At 48.0% G+C, this 13,601-nt stretch overlaps 1 protein-coding gene across 5 annotated transcripts in view; it reads right to left on the bottom strand.

The window, feature by feature from the left end:
• CORO1C (coronin 1C) overlaps nucleotides 1-13,601 on the bottom strand; it is a 53,435-nt gene that overhangs the window by 33,283 nt on the left and 6,551 nt on the right. The window contains exons 1-2 of one of the 5 annotated variants that reach the window (XM_055796476.1): nucleotides 11,535-11,604; nucleotides 10,638-10,680 (exon numbers count right to left, since the gene is read on the bottom strand). The exons of 1 other annotated variant lie outside the window; for it this stretch is intronic. The gene's annotated coding sequence lies outside the window, so the exon portion shown is untranslated. Of the gene's footprint in view, nucleotides 1-1,996; nucleotides 2,017-5,512; nucleotides 5,532-10,637; nucleotides 10,681-11,534; nucleotides 11,680-13,601 lie in introns of those variants that run through there. 3 more of the 5 variants (XM_055796475.1, XM_027785350.2, XM_027785347.2) reach the window with 3 other exon arrangements.

Below are 13,601 nucleotides of genomic sequence, written 5' to 3'. Positions count from 1 at the left end.
TCCTTACAGCACTTTGAACATCATATGGTAGATAAGGTACAGAGCCGCATATGGAAGGGAGGGTATAAGCATTCAGAATTTTTAAAGCCATAAAGAGACCACCATCCCACCGCACCTCCTGCTCCACACAGGCAAGGAGGACTCCATCCCACCGCCGCAGCCATCGCTGCATGCCCAAGAGCAAGGGGCTGGTGGAGCAGGGACGCAACCAACAGCCGTACCCCACCGCATGTGACAAAGGGAACAAATGTTACCAAGGTTATTTCCTAATTGCTCAGTTATGGCATTTCTTAACTTCGGAGCGCTTGGTTGTGCAACCTTGGTGGGCTCTCTGTAACCCACGCGTGTGCATGGCACGTTGTACACAAGCAAACATACATCACCTTGTGCTTAAGTCTAGTTGCAGACGTGTTCCACGTACATAATTTACAGCCCTAGCATACTGCACAGGACGGTGTCTTTGAAATGCCTCAGAAGACTCACTGATCCAGAAGAAAAGTCTGCCAGATCATTTTAAGGACAGCATTTTTCAGCACACCTTTGGCAGAGGAAGGAAAGTGAGACACATCCATGGGGGAAGCAAGCAGGCTCTACCAGCTGAGCCATGCGGATAGCAAGGGCAGCAAAGAGCACCCATTCTTTGAAACCAGATGAGCACAGACTGACAAGCCCCGAAGAGGCTTGTTCACCACCATGGGAGACCAAGGCGAGCACAAGTCCCCCAGCAAGTTCAGGGCCACGACTGTAAATCGCCACCATTGTCACAGTGGAGAACCAGAATGTGCCACCAGCAAGGCTAAAGGAGAGCTTCATTTCCCTCTCCAAGCATTAAGGGATCTATGAACTCAGTCTCGCGATATTAAATCTTGCCATATTTGGGCAAGGGAGGAAGTGGGGGGACAAAAATAATTAAAAAAATAATCACACAGCCACAAAAATTTCAGCTCGCCCTACGACTTCACATGAAACCTCTGGCAGAAAAAAAGAACAGCCACAAATACCTTGACGCAGTCCTCTACTTTTAAACCTACCGCTATTCCCTCTAGTATACCATTTCCAATCAATTCACATTAAGTCCGTTGCTGACAGAACTTTTGTTTTCAGATGTTCGGAGTTATTTAAACCAAAAGGTGAGCACCGCTACAGATGGTCACAGTTCCAAAAGACATCATATTTATGCACAGATTATTTTCAGTCTATGGTTACTTTAGTCTAGGTTGAGCAAGACCCTGCCATCTGATTTCACTTCATTTTAAAGACAAAAAGCTGGAATATGAACTTAATACTGAAATTTCCAGCTGTTATACCACTGGCGAGATTCTATTTTGGGATGGGAACCTAAACCACAAACTACCAGGGAATTCGATTATATCTCTACTGGGGAGCCCAGCACATTCAAAAATGTAACACAATCCAAAATTAAAGTAAGCTGAAATTGCTGTTCTGGACAAAGTGCAAGGTGTTGGTTCTAACCTGTGAAATACTTGATACGATTCTGTTTTTCAGAGCTGTACCCTGAAAAAATCTTACCAAAGACCATCATAATACAAAGAACTCTTAAGTCAGAAGTGCCTATAATACTTAAATCTTCCAGGCATCATCAAGAAGCACGTGTTATTTAAGTGTTTACCCTGTGCATGCTTGTCTCGAGTGCACATCTCCCATGCTGCGGCTAAGGGGGCAATGGATATTTTCACTTAAAAGATTTCCAGGTATACGCAATTCATCTTCTTGGGGGATCTTACTACTCAGACCACTTTGTACCTTGCATCTTTACAGTCTAACATGACATCATTTACCATAATTTACAGTGACAAAAGGACACCGCAGTTGAAAGTCATTACCCCGAACAGAGAGCATTGTCTGACTTCATTTAATCTCTGTCATCTACCATAAAGCTAAAGCAATGAATGCACACAAAAATCATTACACAAAATAATTTCGCAGGAGGCCATAACGGGTAACCGAAGAGAAACATCACAGCAGTTACACAAACCCTGGGTCTGAAACGGTGAGGCAGCTGAGGAGCAGGAACGGGTGCTCTTTTGGGTTTTCTTCTTTTATAGTGTCTTCTGTCAGCTGGCACTACAGCTGCCACCCTCACAGGCGGTGACATGTGATGTACTGGAGGATAGTTGGATGATGGCAATGTAGCAAAATTTAGCTGGGCAAAAAAAGGTTAGTAAAAATGAAAATAGGAGACAGAGGAGAGCCAAGGGAGAGGGGGAAGCACTGAAACCCAGGACAAAACCTCATAAAGTAATATATGTGGGGAAAAGAGCACACGGGGACCGGTGGATTAAGCACCCCAGGTGCCTCGGTGCACCTCTGCATCTCAGCTTCCACTTTCACTGCCACCAGAGAGAGAGTTATACAGCTGGTGGGCAGCAAACAAGCTTTACTGGATAATGAGAAGAAGCCTTGCACCGCAGCAGGCAGATTCCCACCTTAAGACGCCGCTGTTCCAGCAGCTGACCACAGAAGGCTGTAGCCTGTCATATGCTCCCCTCCAAGAGCCTTTGTTCTCCTCCACTTTCTCCACTGGAATAAACACAGAGATGCTTCTTTGCGCACTGTGTCCTCAACCACAGCCAAGAGACGCAGCAAGATGCTTCCCGAGCTGAACATCAGCCCTATGAACCTCAGCCAGAGACATTACACCAGCATGATGGAAGATGCTACTTACACCCCTGGGGACTGAACTCCATCACCCCCACAGTAAAAGCAGCACATGCCACAGAGAGGAAAGCAACAGGGCTTCAGACCACACTTCGACCCCAGGGAAAACGTGAGATGGAGAGCACAGCCCACTGTGCAGAGCTGCAAGTCAGCCAGCCTGCTACAACAGCCAAGCGCCAGGACTCCAGTTAGGAGAAGTATGTAGATAAAATGCTTTCTCCATAGAGCTGACCTAGTTCTCTTATCAGCGCAACAGAGCTAACAAGGAAGTATCAATCTGTTCAGAGCTGCTAGCCCAATTTGCTGAATTCTTCTGTTCTCCTGAAGGTTACACGCAAGCTTCTTCCTGACCATATTCCTGAGATGCATTGAAAGCTTTTTTCTTAAATTATTTTTGAGAACCTGGTTTTGGCCAAAAGCTTAGTATCAGCTAAGGACGGTGGTTACAAACAGAGAAAGAGCTCTTCCCACCACAGCTTCATTAATTTCTCATCATATCACCACCACGTCCTACCTTTCCCAAGTAACCAGCTAAGGCATGAGCACTTTTTACTACAGTGACAGAGTGCTCACAGCAGAACGCAACTGTATTTTCTCCTCCAACTTGAAGCAATCAAACGTACCCAAATGGAATAGGCGGCAAACATCAGTCTTACTACATGTGCAACAGGGGAGCTCACCAGTAGCCACTAGAACTGAAACTCAACTCCAGCAGAGGATGAATTCTGCCCTCTTCCATCACGAACTTAAGCTAGAAGTCAAGCAGACAGCAGTACCCAGGTGCTGGAAGCCTAAAGCACAGAAAGAACAACACGTGCAGGATTTCTCAAGAAGAGGTGCAGAAGGGAAGGTGATTTGATTAACACAGTATTTTCTAAGGTAAGTACATTTCCTATTGAACTCCAATGACTTTAAGACATTATTGGAAACATTTCACTGCTTTTCCTTGCTTACAGTTAACTGGATAATTCCTTAAAAAGGAAAAAAAAAAAAAAAAGACAAGGAGTTTTATTGAAAGGAGGAATCTCCAAAGGACTTGATAAACTGCTTTCTATTCCTTAATTACAACATGCCATGGTATCCACAGGAAGAAACCAACATTAAAGATGTTTTAAGGAGATAAACAGCCTCGTAGATAAAAGGTTGTAGGTCCCAGTCCTTCCAGAGCCACTGGAGCACTACAGCCCGGGAGCCACCACCAGGAAACCCAGACCTGCAGCAAGCCCTCCGCTATAAACACAAAGTTAGCTGGGACACAAATTCCTCACAACTTAGAAATAAAGCAGAAACAACAGATCAGCACAACCGAGGCTCACAAATAGCCCAGCCAAGTGTGAGTCAGACTGACCAAGCGAGGATGCAGCATTCTCCAGATGGCCCTGCCCAACCACAAACACTCCGCTGGTCTGCCGGGATGGAGCACAACACCCAGACCTGCCGGGAGCCTGCCGAGAAGGCAGCGGCTGCCTTGGGGGATGTGAGCAGAGAAGAGCAGGATGGCCGAGTGCAATGGCAGCGCCGCTTGGCCCAGCACTGCAGCCATACAGGGCTGGGGCAGTGCCTGAAGTTTGTTTCCAGCTCTGTAGTGACAAATGTGATGGGCCAGGGACCTGGAGAATGTCACGGTTAGAGTGGAGTTACAGCACAGACCAGTGCAGTCCACGCTGCAATTCTGAACAGAGACACTACTCCAGAAAGTAGTACCAGGCTTGGTTAGCATACTGTGAGAAACACCTTCATCCAAATGCTGGCTAAATTTCATTAAATTTAACATATAACATAAAAAAAAAAAAAAAAATCGGAGCCCAATTTAGTGACTTTCACTTCTCAAGCTACTCCATAACACCTGCCCAACAAGTGAGGCACTCGCAGTGCATGGCTTCTGATGTTCTCAACAACAAACCAACAACAGTTAATTGTCAAAGACAAGACAATATCCTCAATGTAGAAGAACGCAGAAGGTTCAGACTGGACAACTCGGACACTTTTCAGATCTTAATGCTGTTGAAATAAGCTTCAAAAATGAATCTCAATGCTCACAGTTGGAACCAGCGTGTATTTCTCCACATTTCCATTTGCTGTCCTGCCAGCTCTTCTGGCCAAGCAGCCTATAATTCAAAGAGTACCATTGTCATTCTGTCCCATTTCCGTAACGTGCAATTTGAAATCAGGGCTGGGGGAGGGAGGAAGGGACTGGAGGAGGCTAAAACTCAAATCCAGATCGCTCAGTCTGCTAACTTGATTTTAAATCCCTATCTTGTGGTACCAATTACAGCTCCTCAAACATCTGTTTTAGCAAAGGGTTCCAAGTTCAAACACATTTCCTCTGTCCTACAGATGTTCTTTGTCGCTGATCTGTTTCAGGCTGAGGCTGCTGTCCTGTGCTGCGGCAGAGCCCCGGCTGTCGCTCACCGTAGCTGAGAGGGCAGCAACCTGGGTGAGCCGGTGTCAAACCACGAGCACAACACGCAGCACCTTTCTCGCCTCTCTAGGCAGGCAAGAAAAAAAAAAAAGAAATTTTACTTAAGAAAACTTAAGTTTAGTAAGCAGCTTTAATAAACCTTCCTGCTACACTACAAAGAAAGATTTCAGGCGCAAGAAGGAAAAGCATCTTCCTACACCCACAGGCTCCCTGTGCCAAGGACAAGGGGCATACCTGCTGTCCCCAACACCCCCAGGGCAGCTCCCTGCTACCTGACGGGGAGCACCGTACCCCAACATGCGCTGGGTGAAGGTTGATTTCCCGCTGGCTACTCTCAGCTGAGGAACTTGTTTTCAGTAAGGGGCATGAAGAATTGCAGCCTGCGTTGGATGACCTTTAAGCTTTACTCACCTGTTGGCTTGACAGGCAGGTTACTGCGTGTGCAACCCACACCTTCCAGCCCTCTGAGAGTCCCTGTGGCATTTACAGCAGCTCTGGAGGAGACCAGCCAAAACAACAGGGAGTATTACACTGAGATAAGCCCCAGCTGGTTTTTACGCGATCTTTCATAGCGCTTAAGAATCCCCTTAGTAGACCACAAGATCAGTGTGGCAAGCACTGGATGTAAAGAACAAAAAGATAACCTTTACCCCCCCAAAAGAAACATCAGGGAGCAAAGCGCAGAGTATAGAGATAACACATGTGCACCCAAAGCCTGGTGAAAGAAGCAGCCAAACCCAGATAGCCCACCTTTAAACAACAGCAGAACTTTTAACAAATTGCTCCAGAAAGCGACCAGGAAAACGATGCTGAAAGGCGCAACGACACTCAGCAAGAAGCGTTTTGTGCCTACACTTCACGCTGTGCTAAAGCAGAAGTAGATATTGCTGAAGTACGTCTGGCAACTCATGTTTGCCTGAGCTGGCTCAGGTTGGGGTTTTTTTTTTTCCTGCCTTGCAAACTGATCTCAGCAGATCCAAAAATGAAAATAAACCTTAAAAAGAATAATCACTGAAAAAACTCAAAAAAATTTAATCCACCTCCTGTTCTGAACAAGACATCTTGGTGCTCATTTACTCCAACCTCCAAGATACGGTATAATTAACGTTAAGTACTGCAGTAAGAAATCAGCAGTTGAAAAGTTAGGTGTAAGGATGGTCATTTATCCATACTCACACACATCCCACCACGTGTGCTGGTGCAAATAGACGAGCCATCTGTAAAGCAACAACTACACTTAGTATTATACGCTAGCAGCATTCTCAGCCTAGTACCTGCAAGGCCCTGAGCAAAATGCTTAATTAATGGAAATTCACATTTCCAAATTGGAAGCAAGGATATCAAGGATATACCGGTCACTACAAGAAACAACTGCAGCGCTGACTGGCCATCATATGATGAAAAATGCCAAGTAAGTGCCGAGCATATACCCCGAGTCAGTTGGGTGTTCAAGACTCCAGCATGACCTAACAAACCATGAGCTTTTAAAGTATTTTCTGTGAAAGGTGAGGAAAAAAAAGGCAACTTCAAGAAGTAGTACTGGGCCTTTGCTGATGACTATCTGCCATATCAAGTGATCATCTGCCCAGCACTGCCTGTTTGCCTGGCTCCCAAGGGATGGAGTGCTTACTACAGCTTGAATTTGTTATTGCCTGCTAATCTCTGGTGGTGCTAATTATACCCATTATCTGTTTGTCTGATTGTGCCTGACACATGTCCAGTACCCAAATCTGCAGCACTGTAGGATGTCGAGTCCCTATCAGATTTGCACAGGAACAGGATGCTTCAAAATGCCATGTTTCAATACAGCAGGTTTATACATTTATGTGAGATAAACAATAGATTTTCAAGGACTCCAGAAGACAGTCTCTATGGCAACTATATGCAGAACTAGGGGGATGGAGAGGGAAGGGGGGGGGGAAGTTCCCACATTTCCAAATACTCCAACCAAAGACATTTGAAGTCCATTTTCCAGGGACTACAGGTGAAGTGTATTGCCTCGGTTCATGCATGGATGCAAACGAGGTGCAGTTTTAGCAGTTTTCTCAAATCCTGCTCAGGTACATCTGGTAAGGCTGCAGAAATGGTTTGCCTTAATATTCGGCAAAGAAGAACTGTAGATTGATTACACGTGTGCTTGTACATACAGAGACTACATACAAAGATGCTATGGCTGGCCAAGATTTGGGAAACCAGGATCCCTCCTAAAGGGAACACTTGGCCTTAAGCGCAGCTCAGCAGCACTCCAGACGAAAGCTGTGAGCTCATCTCAGCACGCCTGACCGCATCAGGCTGAACCTTAATCACTTTAAGTCAGATCCCACCACTATTTAATTTTATTTCCATTGCTTTTTCAAATTCAATTATTAGAAGGGAAAACAAGAAAAACCTAATTATGATGGATTGAGAGGCCCAGCTCAATGTCAAACAGAGTCACTATAACTGATCCAACCACATCCAGCTTCTCCCACTGAGTGCTAGACCTCAAGAGTCATTACATGCTCCTAGCAAAAAGTATATTACGTATCATTTATTGTTATCGTCAACAAAACGTGGATTAAGACAAAGCAAATAATGTTGAAGAAATGCTATTGTCCTTTCTCCAAAGCAGACTACTCTACCTTGCTGTCTAACTCATTAGCAAAAAGGGAAAAATGGTCAAAGACCCATGTTCTACTTTGTCACCTCTAAACGAAGGAGACCTCTTCTATCGATGGGCACCATGAAAGCATCAGCAGGCTGGAAGCCTTTCAAAGAGCAGCACGGGGGGTTTTCCCCGCCGCTTCAGAGGCAGCAGCAGCAGCAGCAGATACCATTTTCATTATTCCTCTGTCAAGTTCCTGACCTACAGAGGAGGGTTTTAAAGCATTTATGGTATTCCATCACAAAACCCTCTTCCATTTCAGGAGCACTTAAGTGACTTGTTACGAAGATGTCTGCTGTAAAGAGATTACCTCCATCTTACTGGCATGAAGAACCGTATGGGAGAGGCGTAAGGTAAAATGTACCTGTTTGCCCAACAGTCACCTTCTACTTCATAGCTACATCATTACCTCCACATCCAGTCATTAATTCTGATCACCTTTGCACCCACTACACAAACCCACACGGGCATGTACACAACTAACGGCTGGTAATACAACTAATGGCTGATATAATCCATTAGGAACCTCTCCAGAACATTTGCTCCTCTGAGGACCATCAGCACCAGCCTGCGCACCAGAGAGCCCTCCAACACAAAGCCAGAGCAGCCGGTGGGACCCCTTGGGTTGACACCAAGGAGCTGAGTAATTCTAGTGTCACCCTGGTATTTTACCAGCCTAATGCTGACATCTAAAAAAACACACATAAAGTCACGTACTGAAGAATTATAGCCTCAGAAAGAAACAAATCATCCATTTTTAGTAGAGTTACTCACGTGAGGAAAACTAGAACAAAGCAATCCTACCAGCAAATAAATAGAAAGGGCCCAGCAACCGGTATATTCAACACATCCAGAATGATCACCTTTCACTGCTAGCCGTCCTGAGTCACTTCAACTAACCTAAACCTTTTTCCCTTCGTTTTCGACGTGACATTCACCCCAGCAATGCCGCCACCACCTGCACTTGCGCATAATATCAGTTCACGTCGTGTCAGCCTAAAGTCACCAACAATCTGACTGCTCACATGTGGCTACACAACCAGGGTGACTGCAAACTGAAGCTCTAAGCTGTTTCTAATCAGACTTATTTCAGAGTTAACAACCAGCATATAAGCAGACCAAAAATATTAGGTGGGGGAGACTGCAGGGAAAGCGCTAGAAGAGAACACAGACATTTAATTCTTGTTCACATGCCCTGTAAATGCTTAAACTGGGGCACTTCAAATCCTCAGTGAGTTTCTATTCCAATGTATCCTTAGAGAAGGACTGAGATTATCACAAAAGCCTCGGTAAAACAAAATCAAAACAAACAAACCCACACTTTAAAAGTCAAGTGAAAAAGTGCCTGTGAGTTTGCCCAAAAGGACATTCCTAGCCCTGGGAGTGGTGCGCTGATGACCTCACCAAGCTGCAAACTCAGGCCAGGAAGTGTTTTGCTCATGTCTTCAAAATAGGAAGCTGGCATACTAGTCATATCCCTCGGAATCAATAATCAAGTTAAAACCAATAACATAAATTCTCTTACGATCAAAATGCAACGCTGTGCTTTAATGAGCCGTTTTATGAAGCCGTCGTTAAAGTCTAATATTAAACTTGAACATGATGCATGGAACAGCTACTGAGGGCAGATCTCTCTGTGTCCTTTGCTGCATCACTCAGGAAAGCTGATATTTTACCCTTCTGTGCATTCCTTCTCATTGCCATTAAGCTGAATCTCTGCCTTTTGCTTGGAGTGAATCCCAGAAGTGACAGATGCAATAAGCATGAAGATTTAACTTGAAAAAATCCAATGATGTTTGAAAAGGCAGCTCACTAGAAGACAGAGTAATGCCAACAGAGAACACAGAGACACACAAATGCTGATTAAAGCAATCTGTACAAAAAGCTGCGAGTGACCATTGAAAAATGAATATTATGAAGTGCTAGATTAAAACAAACACAAAGCAAATGCTCCCTGATGTGTACCCGAGTGTGTCAGGTCTTAACTACGGCTACTGAAAATACTAGAAATGTATATACGTGAAATAAACATGCATTGACTTCATCACTATGAGTATTTGTTCTTCTACCTTTGTGTACACTCTCTTCAGCAAACACGAATATTAGCTGCAATATAATGTCTCGGTGAGTGCACAGCCATCTGTTTTGGTTGGTTTGGTGGGTTTGGTTTTTTTTTTTTTTTTTCCCCTTGAGCAGAAAAGATGATTCAATGCTTGGTATTCAAATGAAAATCAAATATATCCTCTCCTGCCTCACGCACAAGATACCCGCTGTTTTCTCTAGCTGTTGCACATGCAGCACATAGGACAACACTTCTCACAGGAGGGCCTGTGCCAGTTCACACCATTTTCCCACACTTGCAGCAGGCACAGCGCTTCCCTCACGCACACGCTTAGAGGCGCACGAAGAGAGAGGTCAGCGGCAGGTAAGTCGGATACAGCCTGGCCTAAAATTCAATCAGAATCGCTATCAGCAAACTGAAAAGCCAGCCTAGCATATTCAAAACGTCACTCTTTTCATTTTGCAAACATCTTTGGTCTTGCTTACACTAAGCCACACGCACATCTGCATGAACAGGCATGCTCAAACCAACCTGTACAGGACTGAAACTATTAAAAAACCCTCAAAAAACAACACGACACTAATGCATATCACTTATCTTTAACAATAAAACTGCATCAATCAGTTTTACTTTTGTTTCCAGTCAGCTTTCAGTCCTTTTTTTTTTTCTTTTTTTTTTTTTTCCAGAGCTGTCTCCTGTGCAGTCACAGCATCACATTGTCTAGACTGGGGTACTACAGCTGAACGCCTGTGCGGCTGCATGTCCGATGCCTTTCTGCATCTCCCGAGCGGAGAAACAGCTAATTTCACAAAGCAGGGAGAAATACTGACCTTTAAATTCCGGCTTCTGACAGCTTGCTATTAACGTTGCTTTCTGCATAGAAAAAGCAAAGCCCAGGAAGATGTCACACAACCCAGGACGTTACGCATCTCCCGAATAGACTCTAAAGAGCCATTAATAACGGCGTGACATGGAGCCGGTCAACAGGAGCATCAAGAAAAACGGGGAATTAAAAATGAAATGAACAGAACTAAACCCTCCAGCCATCTTTTGTCCTCTGCAACGCTGCAGGGTGGCAGCGGGGACACAGTGTTCTGGGGGTGACCCGCACCCACCGGTGCCACTGAGCTGCTGCCATAGGGGAAAAAAAGGGGGAAGAAGGAGGAATATAAAAAAAAAGGAAAAAAAGGAGGGGGAAAAAAGGGAGGAAAAAGGGGAGGGGGGAAAGGGAAAACGCATGCCGAACAGAAAGATAAAAAGATCAACAATCGGTCCTCCCCTTGCCCAAGGCGGCCGGCGGGCATCAGGTATGCGGCGGCGGCGAGGCAGCCCGGCCCCGGGGCGGCCCCAGCAGCAACCTGCGGCCGCCGGCCGGGTGCGGGGACCCGCGGCGACCCGGGCCCGCGGCGCTGCCTAATAAGGAGGCGAGCGGGGGCGCAGCCCCGGCCGAGCGCGGCCGCTTCCCGCCGCAGGCCCGGCGCTGACAGCGGGCCGCCGCCTCAGGACAGCGGCCGGCCCCGCGCAGAAGCCCGCCCGGCCGGACCCCCGCCCGCCCTGCCCTGCCCTCGCTGCCCGGCCCGGCCCGTCCGCCCTCCCGCGGGCACCGCCGCCTCCCGCGCCGGGCCGCCCGCCGCCCTCCCGCCCCGCCAGCCGCACCCCGCCGCGCCGCAGGCCGCCGTCCCGCTCCCCGGTTCCCCCACCCCGCTCCGCTCCCGCCCCCCGCGCACCGCGATCCCGAGCCGCCTCCCCGCGTCCGCTCCTCAGCCCGGCGGAGCCGCCTCCGCCGCCTGCCGCCGCCCGACTGAGCGCCGCGGGGCGGGGGCGGGCAGCGCCGGCGACAGGCCCCGCCCCCCCGAGGCCCCGCCCCTGAGCGGCTGGGCACGCCCCCGGCGGACGGGCCCCGCCTTGGTGCCCTCGGCGGAGGGCGGGGAGCGGCGGGTGAGTGGCGGCCCGGCTAGCCAATGGCGGCGCGGCGCCAGCTGCCTTCCCGCTGCCCGCGGGCGGACGGGGAGAGTCTCGCCGGGCCGCGGTCTCCGTGAGGGGAGCGGGGCCGAGTCCGCGGCCTCTGGCTCGCCCTGCGCCCTGGCACAGCCCCGGCAGCCCGGTTTTCCCCTCAGGCACTCAGCCCCTTGCCGGGCCGGCGCCCCCCAGCCTGGCTGAGGCCTCTTCCCTCACGGGTCCCACTGCCGCGCCCCGCCGGGATGGCGCTGCCGTCCTCTGCTTGGGGTACCCGGGGTGCGAGCGAAGGTGGTACCGGCAAAAGGACGGGGAGGGTCCGGGACACTTCGGCAACAAAATGGAAAATTGGGAGCGCTGATGCTGTGAGGGAAGACCCCGAGATGTGGCCTCGGAGGCCTCGGCCAGGCAGGACACAGAGGAACACTGAGGAGACCCAGCAGTTCCACAAGGCACGCTGACCTGCCGGGCCTGCGGCTGCTGGGGAGGGGGTGACAAAACGATCGCTTTGAGCCCCTGCTAAAAATCACACTTCGGTGAGAAGCATGGGACGGCAGCTTGAAACCAAAGATTCTCCCCATTGCGCTAAAAGTACAGCTGCTTCGGGGGATGCTGGCTTCTGTGGTTGTGAGCAGGTTGTTTTGGGTTTTTTTATATCCACTATTGGATGGCAGAGGCTCTCAGTTATTAACACAGTACACAGCAAGAAGGTGAGCACCTCTGTAAGCAAACGGCTCACGGGTACCAGCGCTCTCGAAGGCTGCATGTTTCTGTTCCTCTGGGGAACTCAAGGAGCGGATGAATGATGCTAGATCAGTGCCCACGTTGCACAGCGTTTACCATACATGGCCAAAACCAAAAGCCAGCCTAGCTTCCTTCTACATTTTGGCCGGTATCTGCAAATTCATTTGCATGTGGTTAGGTGGCGAAGGGGCGTAACTTTTCAGGGGAGCGACACACCCGTCACTCCCCTTATCATCCTTCAGAATGTAGAGAAATACACGTGTCCGGCTGAGCTGAGCTGAGAACCCTCCTCTTCCCTCATGAAACTGTGAGGGGACAGTGAACTACACCCTGTCAAGTGATACCTGGGTGTTAAAACAGGCAGAAAGCCTCACAGAGATACGTTTGTCATGGTCTTCCTGGTCTGTCGATTACAGCTGATGGAAATACCAGATGCCACAGTAGCTATAAATTATCCAATGTTTGTTAAACTTTGACACTAGTTTAACTGCTGATTCAACAAACAGGGAAGTCTCTCAGGTACTGAGCAACACCTTCATAAAAAATGATACACCCAAAGATTAGACTTGCAAGCCTGCATCCCTGCCATGCACTGCCCATGGCGCTGATTACCATGAAATTAATACTTTCCTTCTGAAAGCCAGCCCAGCACACGTAGTCTCCACCCTCCTCCCTCAAACAATCTCTTTAATGCTAAAAAAGAAGAAAACAAAAGCAGTTTGGCAGCCTCAGAGCAGACCTGCAGGTAATCTGCATTCTGGTGGGTTTAGATTGTGATTCATATTTTCCACGTAGGTACGTGACTTGCTGAAGGTCACACAATGAGTCAGTGATAGAGCCGAGTGTCTTGACTGCCAGTCCCACAGCCACTAAATTATTAGGAGTCTCAAACCTGTGCATGTGGCTTACAGATGTATAAAAACCTACTAATACAAGCACATCAAATGGTACTTAAAAATATATGTTCCTTCTGGCTCAAAACAGTGGGCAAGCTTGAAACGATATTTTAATCCTGTACCAGGGGATGCTTTACCCTAGACTGAGAAACAACAGTGGAGGCAGCAGTACCCAGCACTACTCAACAGCTTGGAAGA

This window comes from Falco peregrinus, chromosome 2 (genome assembly GCF_023634155.1).
Source record: "Falco peregrinus isolate bFalPer1 chromosome 2, bFalPer1.pri, whole genome shotgun sequence".
In the NCBI taxonomy this organism is placed as follows: Eukaryota; Metazoa; Chordata; class Aves; order Falconiformes; family Falconidae; genus Falco; species Falco peregrinus.
This window is presented reverse-complemented; position numbering and strand designations above follow the sequence as displayed.